This window comes from Odontesthes bonariensis, chromosome 23 (assembly GCF_027942865.1).
Source record: "Odontesthes bonariensis isolate fOdoBon6 chromosome 23, fOdoBon6.hap1, whole genome shotgun sequence".
NCBI lineage: Eukaryota > Metazoa > Chordata > Actinopteri > Atheriniformes > Atherinopsidae > Odontesthes > Odontesthes bonariensis.
This window is the reverse complement of record NC_134528.1, coordinates 21730965-21754759: the sequence shown is the minus strand read 5'-3', so window position 1 is coordinate 21754759 and position 23795 is coordinate 21730965.

The window sequence follows — 23795 nt, the reverse complement described above, 5'->3', positions numbered from 1 at the left end:
CCTGCCTGAGAAGCCCCCACGCAGACATGACTGTCGCAAACACAGTTTTGAGGTCGTTTAGTTGTCTTTTGCGGAATCCTTTCAAACAGAGTTGCCTTGTTGCTTTACTCTTGAGGTGCGGAAGCAAACTTTTGTCAAGTGCTAATCAGCAGACTAAATCAGATGAGCAACTGCTGACTTTATCCGAGGGGAAATACAAAATTTTGATATTGTGTCATGATGACTCAGTTTGACTTAATGTTCAATAGCCTAACTAACCCCCAGGCTAGTGTGAATTAGATGTAAATGTAAAGAAAAAGCTAATAATGCCCTCCACTTAGCATAGACTAACCTAATAAAACTGCAGCTTCAAGTCTATTTGCTTGTTTTTCCTTTTTGGTTTCCCTTTAATTGTGTACATATCTTTTATAGTGTATGCTGTTGCAACACAATAATTTCCCAAATTGGGATGAATAAAGTATCTATCTATCTATCTATCTATCTATCTATCTATCTATCTATCTATCTATCTATCTATCTATCTATCTAATATGAGCAACTGCAGCAAAAAGTTGAAAATATAATTTGGGGAAATTAGCACAATCCTGCTTAGAACTGATGTCAACAATGAACAAGGAAAGATAAAGTGGCGGGTTGGTATGCCTCTCCTGCTGTGGTGGCATACTATGGACAGATGAGAGTACTTTCCCAGTAGCGCCAAGATTAAAAAGTGGCCAAAGACAAGTTGTGAGCCCTGCTGCTCTGGTTGGTCACTGTTGTCATGATGCAATTTTAATGATGATGGAAAATCTTCAAGAGGAGTACAAAGTTTTCATCTAATTCTCTGAAAATTGCTTAATCCCTCTGGTATTCATTATGCCAACTAGCAACAAGGCCAGACTTATTTTAGCCGTGCTAGTATTAAATAATAGTAATGTATAAATGTGTTTGGTTATAAGTTTTTGAGGCTCTTATAGTGTTTTATCAATGTTTTTTATAGTCACATGATTCAAACGCACACAATACGAAAATGGCATGCCAAATCAAAGTGGTTTTACTTTGATTTGAAGTGCATCGATAAAGATTTACAAAAAAAGTAACACAACCTTCAGTTTTGTTAGAGTACCAGTTCTGAAATGATGTCACTGGCATCAAATTTCCATAAGTCACAGGCTGATCTTCAGCCTAGAGTTGCAGCTGACCACTATACATATGATCTATACTATACATATGATCACATATACTACTCCTAGTGTAGAGATATATGCCGATTCTTGGTCAGTTGCTACTCTGGGATGGTATGCCTGTTGTATTCAAACGTCACAAACAACTTTTCAGTGACAATTTCCTCTTGACTGATTGTCTAGTCAAATTTATCAAATGTATTCAAAATTGCAACTATTTGGTTAGATTGCTCAAACCCTCATCCATCGATTGCACAATCAAACAAGGTTACTGGGCTAACTATAGGCCCTGTTGCCAGTGTGGTGCATGAATGCGTTAGATGAGCGCATTCGTGAGAGGGGTTCATATTTTCCATGAATCTTTTGTAGCACAATATTTTTGCTGCGGTACTGCGGTGAAAGCCCCAGACTTTTCAATGGTTTTGTGTCAGACGCAGACACAAATACTTTATATACAACCAATTTAACTAGGGCAACTAAAAACATGTGTAGTTATACACAACTAGTACTATGCAGTAGCATTCCTGCAAAGCAGAAAGCCCAAGGAGCTGACTCTTATAATGTCAGCTGTTTTATCACCAACTCTGTCGTCACCTGTGTGATTCAATATATCTGATCCAAATAGTCCCCCAACTGAGGTGGTCTTAAGCCCCGTTTCCACTATGCAGTCCGGTACAGGTCGGTTCAGAACGGTTCGCTTATTTCAGTGTTTCCACTACAATGAAAGCGTGCCGGTCCCATGGTACCCGTTACCATTTTTGTAACCCTTCTGCTTGGGGTACCGAGCACACAGGACCGGTTCCAGGCTCTGCTCTCCGTTGTTGGTGAGGAGGCTGTGCAGCGGGAGCTCGATGGCGCTGTGCCAAACGAAAAAGTTTTCCAGCTGATTGCCGCAAAAATGGCAGAGAGTGGTTTCAACCGGACCGCGAGCCAGTGTCGCATTAAGCTGAAGAAGCTTGGAGGTGGTTTGAAATTATCAATGTTATTTGTTATTTGCTGTCATTTGCTATTTACGCTTCGGCACGCACTCCGCCCACCCCTGAGGGTCCCCTTTGTACAGTGGGAACGCAAAGCTGACCCCAAAGCGACCCGACCCGTACCGTACCGATACGAAGCAACCCGAACCGTACTGACAGTGGAAACGAGGCTATATAGGCTTGTTCATATCCTTCAATATGAGAGACTATGGCGTCCCGTAGAGTATAGCCTCCTGCAAGTGGTGGTGGTGGGGGGAATGACTCATTAGAGCATTTCTAAGTAAGGTTAGACTTTATTCTCAAGTCTGATTTTTCATAAGCTGCAAAGTCCTCATAAGCAAGAAGCAGGAGGTCGATGTGTTAAACGCAACTCTTTCAACCATAGGCCTTCGTGTGACTTCTGATCGAGACAATCATATGTTCAGTCAATAACATTACAGCAATTAACTAAAACACATTGGTCACTTTCTTATTCCAATGTGAACGTCACAGACGCCATTTTTACCATTCAAGCAGTTCTCACAACTACAAAAGGTTGCATTTAATTTAGTTATTTTCTGCTTGCATGAATGAAGGCTACACAAGCACATTTTTGGGGAAGTGGTGAAAATGGACAACCACACAAGCTACCAAATGACTAATGAATTATCGGTGACAAGTTATTTGTGATGTTCAAATGTTAGCTGTATACCATCTGAGCAAAGTGTCTCACCTCCATCAGTGGCATACCTTCGAAGAGAAATGTAAAGGCTAGCTAGGAGGTTAGTTTAGCATTAGCACTAGAAGCAAGATGGCATCTCAGGTGGCTTTGTCAAAGTGTAAAGTTTAATACATTGGCTGAATATTTAAATGAAAACACCTCCTGGTTTTACTGGGAAGTGAGTGCTGTATTATGTCTTTAAAGGCGGAAGTTAGCTGTTTCCTAAATGTTTCCTGACTGGATGCTAAAATAAGCTAATAACCTGGATTTAAACCTCACATTTAATCCACGGGTATGAGAACAGTATAAGTGACACAACTGAGTTATAGAAAAGAGGCTAAATAACAGCTGCTCATGGCACTGTGATTTGCTTATAAGTACATGATAGCATTGTCAATAATTCCAATTTACATAAATCATCTTTACACTAAATAATCTGCTCTCTGAATACCCCTGCAGCACCTCACCCAGCACTCACAGAACAGTCATCCGAGAGGTAGTGTACTTAAAGCGCACATGACTACGGTACCGCGCTGAAGTGTTCAACGGGAAACACAGCCTTATCAACAGGAACACAATCCCATTCCGTTCTCATAAGTCTGTAACAAGGCTGTCTGTTGTTAAAACTCAGAGGTGGCCTGCAGGTCTGCCAGTGTTAAACACAATCGATGACACTGCAGTCACATACCAGTGAGTGAGCTGCAGCACTTCCCGTCTTCCTAGGTACCACACACACAAAACAACACACGCTTAAAAGTTTCAATTTCAAAGTAACCATCTTTTTAAAAGAATATTCCTCGGGATTTATTTCAGCACATTTCTGTCACCCACAAACTAGCTCATCAGGGCAATGATTTCATCTGAAGTCATTTTCAATCTGTTTAATCCCTTTTAGGACACTGGTTTACCATGGGGGGAATTGTTTTGGTTTTTGGTCTGTCGCAGAACTGTCATAATGACAGAAAATTGAATAAGAATTATTTTGTGGCTTCAAATGTATTCAATATGAAGCGCACTTGGACATCAGTTTGATGTGTTTGGTGACAAAAGTCTGAGCAAATCTTCAGCACAGACACTGTTTAATACACACCTCTGAGCTGTATATACAGTGTTAGAGGGCATCTGAGGATAACTCTAAAAGTGTGTGTGGTCCAGATATCACTCCTGTTGTGGCAATCTAAATCTGTTTACACAGTCACAATATGTGGACATGTCTTCCTTATAAGTACAAAAAGTCAGACCACATAAAGTATTTGATTTTAAGGTGGAGATTTTTAAGGTTGGTAAGGTTTAGATTTAGGTTTGGGTGAGAGTTAGGGTTATCATCAGGTGATAGTTATAGGTTAGAATGAGTATCCAGGAAGTAAATGAAAGGTCCTGTTAAGACCTGGCCTCATTATGCATTCCGGATGATCACCATCTAATGCAAGTGGACAGATCTTATTACATCTGTTCACTCCTGGTAACAAATTGCATCCCCAAATGCATCTTGATTGACCACTTGTGATCTTGTCTCACTTTCCTGTTCATTATACAATAAACATGTGGTTATTACTTGCCTGTAACAAGCAAATGCATTGTTGTTTTTATCTGTAGCTTTTTGCTCAGCCAGAGGGAGGACGAAAAATGCACTTCTTGTTCTTAGTCTGTAAATAAGAACAAATCAAACGAGCCTGATTGGCTCTATCCTTGTGTTTTGTTTTGTTTTGTTTTGTTTTATATTTCAGGTGTCACAACTGGAGATTTTTACAGAATCACGTGTTGTGAATCTATGATGCTGTGATCACAATGGTCCCAGACACCTTCTGAATGGAGCCTGATCTGCAGTGACTCGATCTGAATGTGTCCTTAGTGAGTTCACACATCCAATTAGTGCTGTTCACTTGTGATTGGATCATCAGGGATGCATGTTAAAGCCAGAGCCTGAGTTAATGTAATCCTTTTTTAAAGTCATGGATACATTACTCTTCTTTTAAAACCTCATAAGGACTTTTTCTGGTATAATCCCTGACCTTATTGGGACCAGTAGCTTTTCTGGTATTAGTGATGAGTTAGGAGTGGAGTGAAGGTTTAGGTCTCAGATTTGGCAGAACATAATGGGCCTCGTTTGTACGAACAGATTTGTTCTTAAGTCGTGCGTACGAGTGATTTAAAGCAATACAATGTAACTTCTCAAAAAGCCCATTATGGAGCTCCCCCTACAGGCTGTTCCGAGAGCAACTCTAGTCCGGTCTCTTGCTTTGTCGGCCTCTCTCTTTCTCTTCCTTGCTTCATCAGTCAACGTCTTCTTCTGTTTCTTCGGTGCCTCTTCCATGATGATCGTACTGACAATGTTGCGCTAGCTTAGCCTTATACCTGGGAGCGTGAGAGGGGGCTATTTGTTTTTGCGGTAGGTGTGCCGGAAAGCAAGTCGAAGTATTTCCTCTCAGCTCCCGGGCCGGTCCAGTTTCGTAAAATAGTCCGCTGTTATTCGAATTAAGTTTGCTTGACTTGCTCTATAGCCCAGAGAAATCTGGCATGCTGCATTTTGCACAATATTACCATGAATAAGGGTCTCCCACTACCTGAACCAGTCAGGCAGACCAGAAGGTGTGGTGCCAGAAGACCCCATCAAAGTGCCATCATGATGAGGCAACAACTGATTGCCTGGCTTTAGTTGCAGTCATCGAGCTTTTTTAAGCCATTTTCATATTAAACCATTTCTTCTTTATTTTGGTGACATTACGAGCTACAGGTGACACGGAATTAACAGCACTCGTAATAACTTTCCATTTCTTCGCTTTAGCAGGTCCCGTAATTCTACTGCTGACACTGTTAAAAATGACAGATTTTCATTTTTTGGATCTCTGAAAGCAGAACTTCAGTCTCAGAGCCCGTAAAGTTGTTCTTTTTGCACCTTGATGCCATTCTCATGACTCAACACTCAACACTTCCTGCCACAGGAGAAAGGAAGCGTAGCCTAATATGGTATCATTTTGGGTGTGGAGTATGCAAATCTACTATCCTCGTGCACGTGCACTTAAATACTCACTGGTGGCATTCATCATTTACGAGGGTTGTTTACACATTTTTTCCAAAGTTAAGAGCGTTTGTTGAATCCGGCGTGGCATGTTCGTACGAGACCTTCGTACGAAAAAAGTAAGAGAAATTTAGAATAAGAATACGAAAATGTTCTTGCATGAGGCCCAATGAGTGGAAATCAATGCAATGTCCTAATAAGATAGCTCCGTTGACTGTTGTGTGTGTGTAACACTGCATGGCTGTATTTGGTCAGTGTTGTCCTCTGCTTCCACTCCCCCCTCCAACCCCCAACTTCACGGGCATGGAGTGTTGGCACTGTTGCTCTACTTTCCCTAAAGCTTCAACACAGATTCTTTCAGCTGAGCCAACTACCAACAGACCAGTGGTGCTTTCAGCCGATTCATCAAGTGACAATTGCTCTCAGTTACTGACCTTCTAGGCTTTTCGGCTTTGGTGGCATTGATACATAAAATAGAATGAAAATGCTGCTGCTCCGTCTTGCAGAAAATCCTTTTTTTTTTAATACTGTTTCAAAGAACAAAGGTAACCAAACACGACAAATTTTTTGATGTACTTCGTTTTTTAACCTTGCGCTCACATTGGCAACAAACACAACTGTCTACATAACTGTTCATATACTTCCTAATGTGCAATGTCACTTACCAGAGGATTACACTGGGAGGCACACCAGCAAACACAGAACGGGCAGATTTGTAAGATAAACAATGAACATGGAGACAGTACAGGAGGTTAGTATGTGGTTTAAGTTTAGATCAGGCAAACAAACAAAACAGCTACAGTATTGCAGGTGCTATTTAAGGCCCCTAAACCAAGGACATTGGATATATAGTCAAAATTGCCCCTACATTGCCTCTAATGGTCACCTACACATCTGAAGCTCCAAACTAATACAGGATACATGAGGTAGGAATCGTAAACATGGAGGCACGTTATTAAAATAAATTAAATACTCAACCTTAGAGTCACATTTAAATTTACTGATCTTAATCGCCATCTTGCTGGGTAAGGACATGAACACGAAAACAGTTTGCTTAACAAATTTCTCATTTCAGGTCACAGTTTGGTTAATTTTAGGCACCAAAGCAACTTGTTTAAGTTAAGGAAAACATAATTTGGTTCAAAATACACCCTTTGTCTACCTTAACTTCATTTTAGACGGAATTATTTCTAACACGCCTTCATTTTCAGTTTTGTTATGGTGACAAAGCCCACGAAAGTGACGTCAAATGTAAGTAACATTCAACTACAGAAACGCAACGTCTGTTTCAGATGCTGAAGGAATTCTGTCAGACTATTTGAGAAATGATACTACAGGGGAAACTTGTAGGTTTAAAAAATTACGCCAAGGACTAATGATCATGTGATGAGTAGGGAGTGAAAGCAGGTTGGATTATCGCCAACAAATGTGTGGGAACACAAACAATTACTTAACGGCTGCTCTGATGATGTTCATTTGTTGAAGAATGATTTGATTTTCTTTGTTTTGTGTGTTTTATGACTGATGTTATTGTAACTAATATCTTATCTGCAGTGGTTAGAGTTGGTCGTCCAATAACAGGAAGGTTGGCGGTTCGATTCCCACTCTCGCCACTCAAAAAAGATTGGTGGAACTGATAGCTGGAGGGGGGGCAGTTCCGACTCCTTGTCACGGCTGAGGTGCCCTTGAGCAAGGCACCGTACCCCCCATGCTCCCCGGGCACTTCATGGCTGCCCACCGCTCCAGGTTGGCATCTGTCTCTGAGTGTGTGACCCTGTGCATGTGCATGTGCATGTGTGTGTGTGTGTCAAACAGGTGCCAACCTGGATGGATTAAAAGCGGAGGACAAATTTCGTGTGTATGCATGTATGCATGACAATAAATCTGATCTTAACCTTAATCTTAATCTATTTTCAGATACGATTAGTGAAAATCTATTTTGTGCAGTTGTTCACTTTGTCATTCATCTGAATACTTGCCGGTTTTGTCTGGTCCGTCCATATCTTTCTAAATCACCTTGTGACTGATCAGTCTGCGTCACTATTCGTCTCAACACTGTTGTAGATTTATTCTCCCATTAAATCTGTGTTTGGGGCCTGTTGGTGTTTGCGGTTTTGAGGCCGCTTACCTCTTCGTTGCTGCGAGTTTGAAACACAAATATTTTTTCCCGGCCGATCTGCCAGAGCTGTCAGTTGTTTTGTTTTTTATAGACTATTTTCCCAAGCATCAAATCTTTCTTCAGCCTATTCTTTTTTTTTTCTGGTTTTTGCACAATCTCAAATCCTCCTGTCCATCTCTGTGCTCTTACCACCCCCCTCTCTCCCAGGCTTTCCTTGCATCCCGTTTCTCTCTCTCCTACACTGCATCCCAAGATAAACAACCTCTGTTCTGAGGCATGTCAGCTATTTGTTCATAAAAGCTCACAAGCTTTTGGATGCTGTTCAGAGCTGTGTCCCTGAAGGGAGGCAAGATTACAAATTTAGTGCTTTTCACAATCTCTCCCTCTGTTTTTCATTTTTCTTGGTCTTTGCGTTTCTTTTCTTTTTTTTTTCACCCAACTCTCTCACGACTTGTTCATTTCTCACTTCACTCAGGGTGATTCTCAGATTTGCGAGTTTTGACACTTTGCCACCTTAAAGTCTGACCTTATGTTCCCCCAGTTCCAGCCATATGGAGCCCTCTGATTCCTCTCTTGTTTTTTTGTTTTTTTTAATAGTCATTATTTCATCTGAGAAACTTCCATCATTCCCCTCTGATTAACTTACAGGCTGAAGAACTCTCCCGGGACCACCATTTAACATGGCTGTGGTCAGCCTGTGTCCCTTGGAGTCACGCACACACAAACTTCAAAACACTTCCAATTTTGCATTTGCTCGCTTCTGACTTTGTTTGAAAAAGCTTTTTAAGGGTAATGGCCCAAACTGTATGTTTTTCTGACAACTAGGATGCATGAAATGTTTGCGCGTCTGTTTAGGAATTGGGAGGTTCTAAGAGGCTGGTGAGAGTTCAGAATATGGTACAACAAATGTTTGCTTGTCTGAATTTTTTTTAAATGATCCTGAATTCTGTATTTCCACTTAAAATTGCCTATTTTTGTCTTCTTTTCGTTACGCTCGGTTACCTTTTTTTGTATCATGTGTTTGTGAGTGTTTACTGTCAATTATGCCTATGCACTGACCCACAACCATTGTTCTGACACAAAACCCAGGGATGTTTCACCACATCCCTTGACAACACACCCAGGTAAAGACACACATTTCTGTGTCTAACTTGCAGGATTATCAAATAATGAGATCTGTTTGCTGCATAACCTGCTCACACACACATACATACATGTGTACAACAACACGCGGGTTGTGTTTAGACTACGCCACAATTCCTACATGGAGATACAAATCACTGTTTTGCTGCTCCAAATGTTGTGAAGGGGTAATTATATCTATCAAGAAAGGAAACGACAGCGGGAACGGGGGTGGGGTCATACAGCTTTTGTCTTTTTGGACCAACCTGACTCATATACTGTTTTTGTAGCAAAGTACTTCCCCTGTGAACACCAGTGGTAGAAATAACTGTAAATAGTTGCAAACTTACATAATCTTATCTGACTCAAGATATTCCCCAAAACCCACTCCCCTCCCCATAACTCAGTGTGTGGCGATGAACATCAGCTTCTGATGTGCTTCTTAACTCTCACTGTGATTTCATTGGTGTCGCAAAGTGTTCAAGTTGCTTTTCTTGCCTCAAGCAGTATGTTTGTGGCTTCTTTGCTGGGCGAGTCTTTCCAAGTGGTGTCTGGAAGAGAGAGGAGATGGTTAAATACTGAGGCTGTTGGACTCATCTGGTGGAATGACTGCATTCTGCTTAGGAAGTAAGATTTGGAAAACCTGTGCAGTCTGAAAACTGTTGTAAAAAAGCTTTGAGTTCAGCCAATAACCACTACTGATAACCACTGCCATTGTGGCTTGCCACTGTGTCATTTTGAAGACAGATGGCAATTGAAATATTATATTTTCATAAAGGACCGACAGCACACTGATCTATAATGATCAAATAAGATAGATTTAATACAGTTTATTGCCACAGGTTCATACAAAATGTGCAAAGAGCAAGCCATTGGCAAAGCATTGCGACTTAGAAACTATGACGCACCTTTGGCGATCTATACGCTTGACAATTTTGTGGTAGTTTGTGAAAATGTAGGAAAATGATGATTTGATTTAGCGTTTTTAGACACAACTTTCTCTTTTGTTGTGGACTCTGCACAGAAAATAGCTGCATATGGAACCATCTGGTTTAGTTAAACCACCTTGGATGCACCTTTTGTAGATTTCTTGTATTGATTTCAAATTAATCTCGGAAACCTGTAAGCTAAAATTGTTTGCTTCAAATGTTAGCTTAATGAGCAAGCACGCTACAGCACACGCTGTACACGCTGACACTGAAATGTGTTTTTTCAGTTGCAAGTAAGAATGTTAATGAGCCAAAATGGTGTGGGTACTTTTGGCTACGTCTGTTTAAAAATCATTCCGAACTTAACAAGGGAAATCTGCCATTGTTATCTTTACAAAATGTGCAAAAACAGTAGCTTAGTGGATCAGGGTTTAGCAAATTGTCAATGCAAAGCACCTATTAAGCATAGCGAGAAATAAAAACAGTCAAAGAAAGATGGCTTGTGGGAGAAACCGTAAAGGGAGTGACCTAAATGAACCACTCTTTTACAGACCAGAATTTACACACAACTCTCTGGGAACTGCTACAAGTTCCAAAAATTCTACTTATTACCAAACTGATTTTCAAGCCCACAATGAACTGTAACATGATTTCATTTGAGAGCAGATACATTTATAAGGTAATGAAAAACAGCCCTCTGAAATTATAAGTAATGGTTTGGAAAAAGTCTCCCTCTCAAATCGTGCGGTGAAATTATAGAGTTATGTACAATTATAATGAGTGTGCTTACAGGAATAGATATGTTTTGGGTAAATTTGACTATGTTTACAGTAATAGGACCATTAACATAGAGAGATTAAACATGAGAAGCCTTATCTCCCTATTGAGCATACCTTGAAAAATATATGCTGAAACTTAAAATAGGCAGCTGGAACTTGTCCAACTCCAATGTTTTCAAGTGGCCCGGTGTCCCTTTGTGTGAGTTTTGGACGTTGAGGCAGACAAACTGCCTGCCAAAAGTTTCATTAAGTAATAATTCTCACTTTCAAACTGAACCAAACTTAATTAGATCCAAATTCTCAGTCTAATATCCCCATTTTTGTTGCAGTTGTATATTAAAGAGGGACTGAGTTACAGTAAGTAAATCTTTTTTTTTTTTTTTTGTGGCCTTATTCACTCCCTAGCAGTGAAGCTGGTTTAAATAAGGTCTCTGCAACCTTTTAGCGGCCTGTCTGTTCATTTTACTCCTAGAATAACAGCAGCTACTGTGTTTTTCAGGAGTCTGAAACCAAACGTCTGTCTGGGGAGTCTGCAGTGGACACAGGTGCTCAGTCGCTCTGTCTCCCCCTCTAAGATTCTGGTTGAATTATGTGTTCAGCAGGGACTGTTTTACTATTTTAGAGAAAAAGACTAAAGATCTTTTATGTCTTGTTTTCATCTCCACTGTTTCCTGATCAGATTATTGCCCCCCTGCCTCTCTGTGGATTTGGCAGCACATGTGTCTGTGTGTTTACGTGCACTCACTGCTGTGTATGTCTAGAGCTCATATATGCACAAGTGCATGTCTGTCACAAAAGTGTAAATTTGGTCTCCATTTAACATTTACATGTACAACGGCAGAAAAAAAAAACACCAACACAGAATCTTGTGATGATACACAGACAGAAACACAAATACACATACAGTCCACAAGTTACACAGTAGATGAACACAACTGATAGGAGGACAGTCCAATGAAAATACTGGTCGTCAAAAGGCACAATGCTCCGCTTCACCACCCAATCAGGCATTATTGACACACAGACACGTAATTACACACGTGACCAAGCAGAACTGATAACTGGGAGGCTAAAGTTGCTTAAGCGTGATAACAGAAAGAGGTGATCCGACCATCTGATGCAATTCAAAACAGCAACCCTGCATCAATAGGCCAATGGTTATCACACTGAACTGGAGCTAACTGGACTCGACTGTTACAATGTACTACATCACATCTTAACTCTATAAGAAGCTCCAAGAAGTCCACATCAAAGGAAAGTTTGATTTTTCAAAGAAATGAGATTGGCGTCTTGATTGAGTACACAAGCCGCACACGATAGTGTCTTGTCAATCACAAGGTAGCCCCACACCAAAGTAGATCCTGCTTATTGACTATATCATTGTAACTGGAACCAGTTTTAAAAACAAAACAAAACACATGTTTGTCACAGATCGAGTTAGGAGTAAGTTTACATAGACTTTGTACGTCTCTTTGTAACGTAAGAGTTGCTTGCTGCTGACCAATAGATAGAACACTGGTTTAAGGTACTTCTGCTGTAGCTCAGTAGGCTATGTCCATTCCTAATAAGGTCTGAGAGTACAATCCTTATACAGTATTCTTATACGTTCAGTTTTGGGGCATATTTAACTAAGCACCTATTTACAACAAGTAAATAGATTACTGAGCTTTAAATCTGCTGACAGATACATCATGGTGTCTTCCCACTCATCTAGACGACTTGCTATTCTGTTTTTGCCATGGTCTATGAGATTTTGAGTTCTGGTTTTGACCTTGTCTTTTGGTTTCGGGGGTTTCTAACATTGTGTTCTGTTAATACTTTCTTGTTACTCTGGTTTATCTGGGTTTTTAGTGTTATCATTGTTTTATTTTACTCCTGTTTAGTATTCCTTTTCCTGTTCCTGTTCCCATAATAACTTGATCATGTGAAAACACCGCAGCCCATCGGCTGGAAAGAAAGAACTGCCATGTGTGTCTTTGCAGCACCCATCAGCACCGTGCCTTGTTCTCAGAAATCATTTGCAAATCCATGCACACAGTTTACAAAGTTGCGGGAAGCGTTCACCATGTTTGCTGGAAACAATTCAAGAGATACCACAATGACTGTTCACAAAAGATAGTTCAGGGCTGATGCAAAGCTCCAGTGAACAAGCCTTGTCTGAACTTGATGATACTGAGTCCAGAAGCAAATTGAAAATGTCAGATGCGCAAGTAAGTTAGCATTACTACAATTTAAAATTTGGCATGTTGCTTGCTTAAGTTTATGTTGTTTGTCAAGTTAAGACTTGTGTCATTTAAAATCGATGGGCTCAAGCAACCACATGGTCAGATCCATGATTTCCCCAACAGGGGTCAGTTTTAATGGGGTAACATTTATGTTGTCACTGCTTTGTTGAGTTTGAGGCTTAAAGCTCTTTGAGTGTTGACGTGAGTGGTCATGCTATGACTATGCACCACCTAAAAATGGGTTAACTCTTCTTTCCCACCAAAGACAACCATAACATTGCAAGTATAACCTCACTCTTTGATATAATACAAACTGTAAAGGCCTCTGTTGGAAATCCCCACCATTCCTGGTTTCGCTTTAAAAAAAACCAACCCTTTACTCCACCCTTCACCGCCTCCTGCTGTACTCCCCATCAGTCCACTTTCACACGCATCTGAGTGCACACACTCATGCTGTAGATGCGGCTTGTCAAATGGGGATGCAACGCTGATTAGCTTCCTGACAGGAACGCTACCACCCACCCCGTGAGCTGAAGCCGGGTTCCTCCTGAACGACCCGACAGTGGGTGGAGAGCTGCAGCCGCCGCTGTTTGTTTGCACTGTGTCCTTATTTCCGTGAATTCTGTCCTGACAGGAAGCACGGAGGGGAGACGGGACAATGGGCTATTGTAAGACCATATTTTATGGAGGCTCAAACAGCAAGGCTCAAACAGGAAAGTGCACCAAGACGGGTGAAAGCATAAACGCTAACTTGCACGAACACACAGAGCACAGGGACCCTCACAACGACTGTTGTATCCCTCTCCTGTCTTTTATTCCTGCTACACTCATAATGTCATAATGAGTTTATTTAATTGGCAACACAGTTTTACCATTGTCATCTATCTTACCTTTGAGTAACTGTCACCCCTTCCCTAGACCCAGTCTAAATGTTCTTCTTAAATCCAAAATCCACCTGTTTTCACAATTGAGGAGCAAAAAGACGTCTCACTTTGGTAGATTTTCACTCAGTCCATGAAACATCTGAAACATGTACACTGAAACATGTATACGATGAATATACTCACATGCTATACAATGCAAATCCCATATGTATCTTTTTTTAGGGTGTGAGAGCGTCCAGACTACTATTCAGTTCATGAGATTATCTGTGGTTTGTTTGTAGTGTATCTGTGAGTGATACAAGTATGAGGACTGTTGCTTTCAGCCCTCCCATGTACTGCAATGAAAGAAACTAAACATTTCTGGTTGATCAGTCCTATACATCAGCTTGGATTCATTTATATCAAATCAAATCAAATTTATTTATATAGCACATTTCATGTACAAACAGTTCAAAGTGCTTTAAATGAAATAAAATAAAATATACTCATTATACTCATTCCTCCATATAAAATAGATAGAATTTTTGTAGAAAATATGTGACTAGTGTGGAAGTCTGATGGTGTTTTGAGTTATATTTATGCAGAAATATGGAAAACTCTAAAGGTTTTGCACATTTTCAAATATCACTGTAGCTTGGCTTCTGGTCTTTGAATTATTGGACACATCTTTAAATATTTGTAGTGATTCAGTGGTATGTTCAAATTAAATTTGAATTAAAATCAGTGGTGACCTTGAGGTGCTAATTTTTTTTTTGCCTTCGCCTTTTTCAAAATGGTCACATTGAGTGATTGAGTAACACTCTTGATGCACTCTTCCAGTGATAGAAAACATACCTCAGATACTGTTTCACAGGGAAGGTGTTGGGAGTGACGTGCAAGTCCCATCGAATAAAAGTTAACCCTAAATAAGATAGAGGAAGTACCTTTCAGCTGCAGCTACAAACTGGCAATGTGGCGCTTTCCTACAGACTCGTGCCAAAGTGAGGGTGTCTATATTTGTGCTTTAGAATATTTGCTGCTTTCTTCTGATGATTGCTGCTCCTTCTCTCATTTATTCAAAAGTGTAACTTTACTTATTCCCCAACCCTTTACTGCTACAGTTGCTCCGGTCACAGCTTAAAAAGGCATCAGCGGGAATGTCACAGGCTAATCGCCAGTTCAGCAACCTCTCTGCTCAATGAGATATTGTCCAACCCAAACACAAAGTCAGGCCAAATTAATGAAGAGAAAGACATACTGAACGGTGAAAGAAACACTCTAATAAAGAAAGTGTAAAAAGCTGTGGAGAAACAAGCTTTTTCAGCAAATGTGCAGAGATGAGCCACAGCTGTTCAGATCAACAGAATCCCAATGAGAAAGGAAAAATAGGCTATAATTATTGTTTCCTTGGTGATACACTGCCATAAACTTTTTTACACACCACTGATTTTCTTTAGTCCACTCCAGCACAGGCATACATGCACACAGTGAGCTCTCAGACAACCATGTCCAAGTCTGGGCCTGTGACCTGGGCCTTGTCACCTTTCAGGTCAGTGAGGAGAGCCTGGCTCTGAGGCTGGATGATGTATGGATTCATGCAGGCTGTCAAAAGAAGCAAAGGAAGGAAAAGATTGAGAGGAAGGCAGGCTATTTACAGACCTGAAGGTATGTGGCAGAGCAGCGCTGTTTTCCGTGCTGTTTGTATGCTGTATGTGTGGCTGAGTGGATGAATTCTTTTGTCCAAGCCTGTGATTCTAAAGGTGTGATAACAGAGCTGCTTATATAAACTGTACTGTGTGTTTACTTAGTTAATCCACAGGTCAGTGATGTCTAAGGCCCTTGTAAAAAAAAAAAAAAAAGAGGTCTTAGCAAAAGCAAATTTGAGTATGAGTATGTGTGTAAGTATCTTTGTGCCATGAGGAATGTCAGTATGTGACCTGTTCTCTTTGCATGTGGATGAGTGACCTGGAATACTGACCCTGTATGTGCTGGCTTCACTCATACACAAGCATTCACGCACACATGCATATCAGACATGCTTGTGATCTGAACAAAACCACAAACATCCAAATTAAAAACAACCCCCGTCTGTGCAGGGTGGCAGCATCAGTGTGATTTCGCTCACCTCACTGTAATTCATTTTCTATGTGTTTGGCTCCAAGGCCTCCAAATAATAGTGTGTCGCTGCGGCGGCAAGTTTGTAAGTGTGAAAATAGCTGTAAGCACGTGTTTAGAGCTGTTTAATTGAAGTTTCTATTTAAGTTTGATGAGGAAGAAGTACGTTTAAAAGGAGGTTTTTTTCCTTTGATTACAAATGAAAGCTGTATTTTGTTGTACACTGACTGACTGTTAGTGCTTGGAGGCAATGCTGATGGTGAATTTTAAAGAGAGGCTAAATTACTACAAACGGATGTTTCTAGACTTACAAGGTTGTTGATCCTGAATTAGTACAAACAGATAATTTGACTCCTGGTTTTCCATCAAATGCTCAAGGGGAAGACTGAATTGGATTACAACAAATTAGATTAGATTTGGATTGAATTGCACTGTGTCTAATTCAGCTTGTTTACTTCTACTTCAAAGTGCCTTGAGATGACTTTTGTTGTGAATTGGCACAACGTGAATAAACAGAATAGAACAGAATTGAATTGAAGATGCCAAGTGCAGGATAGTTAGCTTCTGTCACGTTAACTGTTTTCAGACTGTTACTATCCTGCAAAAATCCTACATTATGCACTTATTGAGCTTAGATTTTTAATTATCATTTGAGACGCTGTTGTAAACTGTAAACCCAATGCCAGCAGAGTGTCACCTTAGAAAATGAAAACTGCCAGCTGATATTGATGTTTTTTTAATCGAAACTACTTTAGAAAAAATTTGGCTCCTTAGCTACTAAATACTCCAGTGTGAGATAAAATGTCATCCCACTAGTGCAGGATCCATTCAGAATGCACCTTGATGGAATGGCTCCGTTATGGCTATTAAGTGCATGTGTTACTATAACAATAAAAGAAAACTTAAAAAAAAAGAAAAGAAAAAGAGAGAGAGCACTTAAGAGCAGAGCCCATGTAGAGGATTTTTGGGGCAATTAACTGTGTTGTGCCTACATGGAAGGTTTAAGGGTGTTTATGGTTGCAAAATGAGTGGTGAGCACAGTCTCAATCAAGAATGTGTAAAAGTTAAGTTGGTCCGAAGTGCAGAACATAGCAGTGTTGCTGCTATGAAGTTTGTATTACATGAACTGTCATGAAAGTGATATTGCACAACATGTTTAAAATGGTTTTTGAGGTCATATAGGGGTCCATTTAAATACAGAGACATCAGCTTATGTCCAATGTCAATGCACAATTCTTTAAGTTGGGTTTTTATACATTTCAACAGCCATTCATTGTTTTCTGGATTTGCCCAAAGACTCAACTTTGAAAAACATTTGTAAGTTGTTCCTCATTTGCGTCTTTCTCTTATTTTGTAACCAAGTATGAATACAGGCAAGAAGTTGAAGCGGGTTCTACAGTGGTGCGGTGGTTAGTGATGTCACCTCACAACAAGAGGGTTCCTTGTTTGAATCCTGGCTGGAGCCTTTCTGTGTGGAGTTTGCATGTTTTCACCCTGCATACGTAGGTTCTCTCCAGGTACTCCGGCTTCCTCCCACAATACAAAAACATGCATGTTGTGTTAATTGGTGATTCTACTTTGACCCTAACAATAAGTGTGCATGGTTGTTTGTCTCCGTGTGGCCCAGTGGCGACCAGTCCAGGGTGTACCCTGCCCTATGGCAGCTGGGATAAGCTCAAGCCCCCCCACCCCGACCCTTACTTGGATAAAGCGTATATAGAAAACGGCCTAATATAGAAGTAAAAAAAAAAAAAAACCTAAAATCTTTAACCAAATTCAATCCCAATTTTAACCTAGACATCTATGGACCATTTAAATGTGTTTTGGGAGTCTTTCAACCCACACACTGCACATTATACCACAGCAATATATGCCCATTAATAGAAGTTGTACAGTGTGTGACTAATACAGATGTGAAAATAATCATTTAACAAGTGCAACTATCATCAATTTTTAAGTGGAAGGTCGAACATGCTGGATTTTGAGGTAAAGGTTGGTAAGGATCCTCTGGGGTTTTTCCGAGTCCAAAATCCAGCTTCCGGGGGACATTCCAGTTGATATTCCGAGACTGGGGACTCAGAATTTCCAGCTTCCAAGTTCAAATGAATGTACCATAATTCTGCCTTCCAGCCATTTGCTGGATTTATGTCTCACTGGAAATACCAGTCTCTCACCTATAAATACCCTTTGATGAATCATCCAAGTTGGGTCCTTTATTGTCTTATTTCCTAATAAGAGCTGAATAGAGGATTACTACAGTTGGCCAATCAGGTTTTAGGAGGGACCAGTGCCAACTTGGTCCTGCCCCTGGATCCGCCTATGATTTGAAAACACTTACAATGAGATAGGAGGTTGTGGACAGCTGATACTCCTTCCACAGAACACAGTTTGAACTCTATCCAACCCAGATTTGCTCAAGGACTTCTCACTCTTTAACTTTGCTGTCAGTTGTGGTAGGTTAGCTTGAGGCATTGAAAACATATGGTTTGACTTACATGTGAACCAAGACGTAGTTGGTTACAGTTTGGCACTATTGCATGCCGTTACCCTAACAAAACAAAATACCTCACTTTTTGTGCCTTTAATTTGATACTACTTAATATTGGGCGTGTGGACGAATGCATATGCTTTTTTTTTGTGAGAATGGACTGCAGAGGCAATTGAAGGTTGCTTTTTTTGGTGCCTGTCCTGACTGTACACCTAGGACTGTTGTAAATGCATCCTTTATTCCTAATGTTTTAAAGGTAGGGTAGGAGATCCTGGATTTTGAGTCCAGCGAAGCTGCATTTTGAAAATACACAGGTAAAAAGTCCCAACCCTTTTCTTCACTTTTCTCCCGAAGGCACGCCTCTAGAGTACATGAACGCGCACGAGCACGAAGGTGCACGAGCGCTGTTCTGACAGCAAGCATCGATCGTTGCCGTATTTAGTATTTAGTTTATGCTAACTATACGTTTAATAATGCTAGGTGCTAGCCAAGCTGGCTCTAGTTTAGCTTCCTGCCAAGCTTCTGGACGTTCACGGAGCAGGGTACGCGCACAGGGAGAAGGAGGGGGAGGGAGGGGGAGGGAGGAGCAGATTGCAGTTTGATAGACGGCATCAGTATCCAATCATTGTGAACGGACCGTTCACAATGATTGTTTTTCCTAGATTGTACGTTCTAGAGGCCACTAAAACTTTTCATATTTGTGTCAAAACTTTTAATTAATTGGTTGCAATGGGGGTGTGAAGAGTATTTCAAGCAATATGTAAAAAAATGTTCCAGAAAAAGATCCCCTACCCCGCCTTTAAGTTGGTCATTATGGTTAGCATTTCTAGAGCAACTTTTGATAACAGATAAAATGGGAGCTTCTCAGATCTCAGAGCTGAAGTGAAGAACTGGAGGAAAGGTTGAGGATGCCATCATTTTTCAAAACGGACAAAGGTGACAGCAAACACAGAACAATGATGGACTTTACTGCTGGTCTGAAATATTTATAAAAAGGCAACCGTGGAGATTCCAAAGCTGCTACTTGAAACATAGTGTGCACAAAAAAACAAAAAAAAAAACAAAAACAGTGGGTAAGAAGTATAGCTATCAAAGTGACAGATGGAAACAACAAAATTTATTTGAGCAACAACAGAATTCTATTATTCAGTCCTCTCTACCACACAGCTCTTTTCTTTGTTTTTTTTTCAATTGGTCTTCTTTGGCCTCTCTTTTTGGGGCCTTTTTCTTTTTCCGCATCTTTCTCCTGCTCTGCAGCTCTGATTGCCTGTCTCCTCGTGGCCTGGTGCCCAGCCACCGCTGAGTAGCATTCCTCACTTGGAACCAACGGGAAGAGTGGGGAGAAAAGAAGGACGAATGGAAGGAATGAGACCAGGAACCACAGTGGATCTCGTATCTTGTAAGATCTGTGACATTGCTGGGGAGACAAGGAGCACTTTCTTCTGCAAACTGTTGATTTCTATATTTTTAACAGCACCCACTGGTCCTAAAATCTCCTTTTTAGCTCCTGTTTATAGTCACATCCAATCGTTCTGAGACAGCCGCTTACTTATTACAACACTCACTCAGGCCACAAGAAACCCACATGGCTTCATGCAGAGGTCTACTAAAATACACAAAACCCTCAAATACACACTGCCTGGCTTTCTTTTCTTTCACAGTGGGAAATGAAATGCCATATCTTGAAAGTAACTTATGATGTCCGTGCTGCTGCTGAGGTGCAAAAAACAAGGATTTGCTGAGAAAGCAATATGGACTCCACCCTGCCCCGAAGCTCTTATTTCTTCTGAAAACTCAAATGCAAGTGTGAGTATGTGAGTTTTAAGGCTTGTGGGAGCATGTGTGTGCAGGCAATACAGAAGATTTTTTTGTGTCTGCACAGAGTTAGTGTGTGGCATGTCCTTTGGGAACCGCTGGCAGATGGAGCTCTCAGACTGTGGGTATGAGACAGTTAAAGAGTTTAGCTAAGCCTGAAATTTAAGCCACACTGGAACAGACAAGCCACGCACACAGTCCCTTCTCTTTCATTTTTCTCTCATCTGTCTTTACTGTCTCTCACTCTGTTTGTCTTTACTGGTTTAACTCTGTATAAGTCATCTTTTGTCTTTGCTGTTCTCTAACAAAACCATCTACATATTCCCTGTCAGTATATTGATTTAATATATCTCTTTAAATAAAGGATACCTTAGTTTAGGTAAATAAAGGAACAAGATTTTTCTCAAAAAAGATTGTATTCCAATGAATCACACAACAATGAGTAATCACCTAGCTATGGCTAAAACATTTCATTGATCTATTCAGCTTTGGTCAGTCTCATTAGAAATGGGACAAATAAGATAAAAATTTACATAAAGGCAGATAATGTTATAATATCGAAGCTTGTCAGAATTTTTTGGATCCCAGTTAGGAAATTCAACTAGAATACTCCCCCTTCCCTAGCTAAATTCAGAAGGACCTCACTAGGCCTGACCTTAAAATCCAAGATGGCTGTCACTAGCATAAAAAGTGTTGATAGTTGCACTAATAAATTCTTTATTATCTCTTATGTCAGCTTGCACTACATTGTATCAGTGGCATACGTGGTACTGTCTTTACACATTGCTCTTGTGTTTGTATTTGCAAAATACAACATATAATCTGCCTCTATTGCTAAATAACAGTGAGCAGCAACAAACAAATCTAGCTGATTTGAATGACTTGTAACTTGAACATGGTCAACTCAGGCGTGGCATTATTCCCAGCTAGCTAATGCAAGTGGCTGGTAACTTTTAAGTTAGGTCAAAGACCAGAAACAGGAAACGGCAACGAAAGCTTTAATCTATCAAAATAAAACCAAATTCACAATTACTAGCACTTCTTAAGCGTGTTGATTAACATGTTGGTTAATATTTATATGAGGATTACATGATGATATTTATATCATCATATATATTGTCTTTTTAAGGTAATTTCGCCCTTAATATTGCTCCAGTCTTAGGTGTACTGATAGCACCCTTTTATGAAAATTTGTTTTGCAAGCGAACAGTTTGTTCATCCTGATGAGTAGAACTCAAACATGGCTGGCGCTCAGGCTATGGTCCCATTTAGTTGCTGTGGCATACATTTAAAGTGAGCAAGAAGGCTGTAAGTAATTTTGTGGGTTATGAACTCATGCCATTTTAATGAGACAGTTATGTACTAGCTAAAGGGTCACTGGGTTGTGTTTATGACTTGAAAATAGCCAATTAGCATTCATTGACCGAACCCCTGCATCTGGCCTGCTGAGGCGGTTCAGAGGAAGTGTGTGGTTTTACTAAGCAGCTCCTGTGCATGGCTTCTTCTTACAATTAATATAGATAAAATGAGGAAGTGAAAAGCAGAAAAAGGGGTGAGTTTGTACATGCGTGCTAAACAGGGTGATCGTATACGTAAATCAAATGACAGGATAGGAAATAAAAGCAAAGCACATCAAGTCCTCTGGAGGTAAATACAATCTTTAGAATGGGTTTTTACATGACATATAGTCAAATTAAGCTATGCAACGTATGTAACATGCACACCTCTGAAATTTCAATTCAATTTTTTCCTTGTTTGTGTCACTAAAGTCGCATCCAAAATCTTTTTTTCTGACTTGTGTGCAGCTTCTTTCCAGCTTCCCTTTGGCAGGATGTTGGAAGACCTCTGCAGCAGCTATCAGTGTGATGGAAACTCGGAGATCTTGAAGTAGCTATTCAAAGGCACTTTAAATTAGTTTGGAAATAAACTGACTGAGAGACACCAAATTATCTTGTAGTCTTTTCAAAGTTTTATAATTAGACAAGTGCTTTTAGGCTGCAGTGGAAAATATTTGGAGCACAATGTAATCACAAAGAAAGAGGAGAAGAAACAGCTGGGCAGGGGCTCATAAAGCACAGGCGCATACTACACCAGAACAAACTACTACCACACATCTTAGGATAATTAGATAATGGAAAGGCACTTTATAGTCCCATCAGTGTTTTCCTGCACACCCCTCCTCCAGAAAACTATTATTTAGAGTTTAGGAATGTGCGTTCATTGTTTAGTCTTTGGCTTCCCTGGGTTGTAACCCCTGACCCTCAACAGATCACCATAGCACCTCTGAAACCCATCAGGCATCGGCTTATCTAAACTGTAGAGCATACATACTCCATCCATCCTTTTTCTCTGTTAGAAGCAGAACTCTACTAAAAAAAAGAGACTTCTCTTCATCAGTGCAGACTCACACAGGCCGGACAGGCATTTCCTGTGGGTGGGACCTGAGAGTGAGACATTCTTGAGCCAGGCACCTCAACTTCCTGTCTCTGTTAACACCGCACTGAAAGACAAACTGTCTGGACCTGTGCTTACTGAACACACTTTTTTTAAGAGTGCAATAGTGGGTTGAGTTTAATGTGCAATATAAAAAAAAAGAAAAAAAAAATGCAGGGTCACAGTGTTGGTGTCTGAAATTAAGAGAGGAACATTCCTGTGAACTCGAAGTTATGATGTGAGACAGGGAAATGTGAAGTGTCTCAGAGTAGGGAACTGAGCACAATGTGGTAGATATATAGTCATTTCATAGAGGAAAAATATCTTTTTCCCCATATTCATACTGTGTCTCATGCCTCTTTATCACCCATTTATTTACTGGAAAATCAGTTGTGTATCATAAATTAAAACATACAGCGGTGGGAAAAGCTTGAGAGTGACACTTCAACTTCATGACACATGATCAAACTTGTATCTGATGGCGTTTGCACCAGCCACCACATATTAACTGACTCTATCTTCCAATCTATTTTCTCACTCCTGTCTTTTTTTTCAGCTCGATCCACAAAATAGAAAACTGAATATTTCCATGCCTCCAGTGTAGGGGGACGTTTGTGCTGTGTCTATGCACCACAGGGTGTTGTGGTAGGTGTGACGAATAATCAATTTCTTCCCAGGGGTCAACAGCTGCACCAAAGTGTTGGCATTTGGCAGCTGGCGCAGCTCAGAAAGCAAACATCCTTCACTGTGGAGGAGAGTTGCGTACCTCTGCGTCGCAGGGTTCCATATAAGTTTACATACATGTGCCACAACTCTAATGTAGATCAGCCAAAAACGTTAACGCTGGCAATAAGTGGATAACATTATCTTTCTATGAGCTTCTGCTGGAATATTTTGGGTAGTGACATTTGACAAAAGTGCCTCCCGGCATTGGCCGAGCCAGATTCTAAATTTAGCATCAGCGGGATACGCAGGAACCAGCCCGATCCATGCAAGCCCCACCACACGCCACAGGGCCCAGAGGATCGCCTGCCAACATCCCAGTACC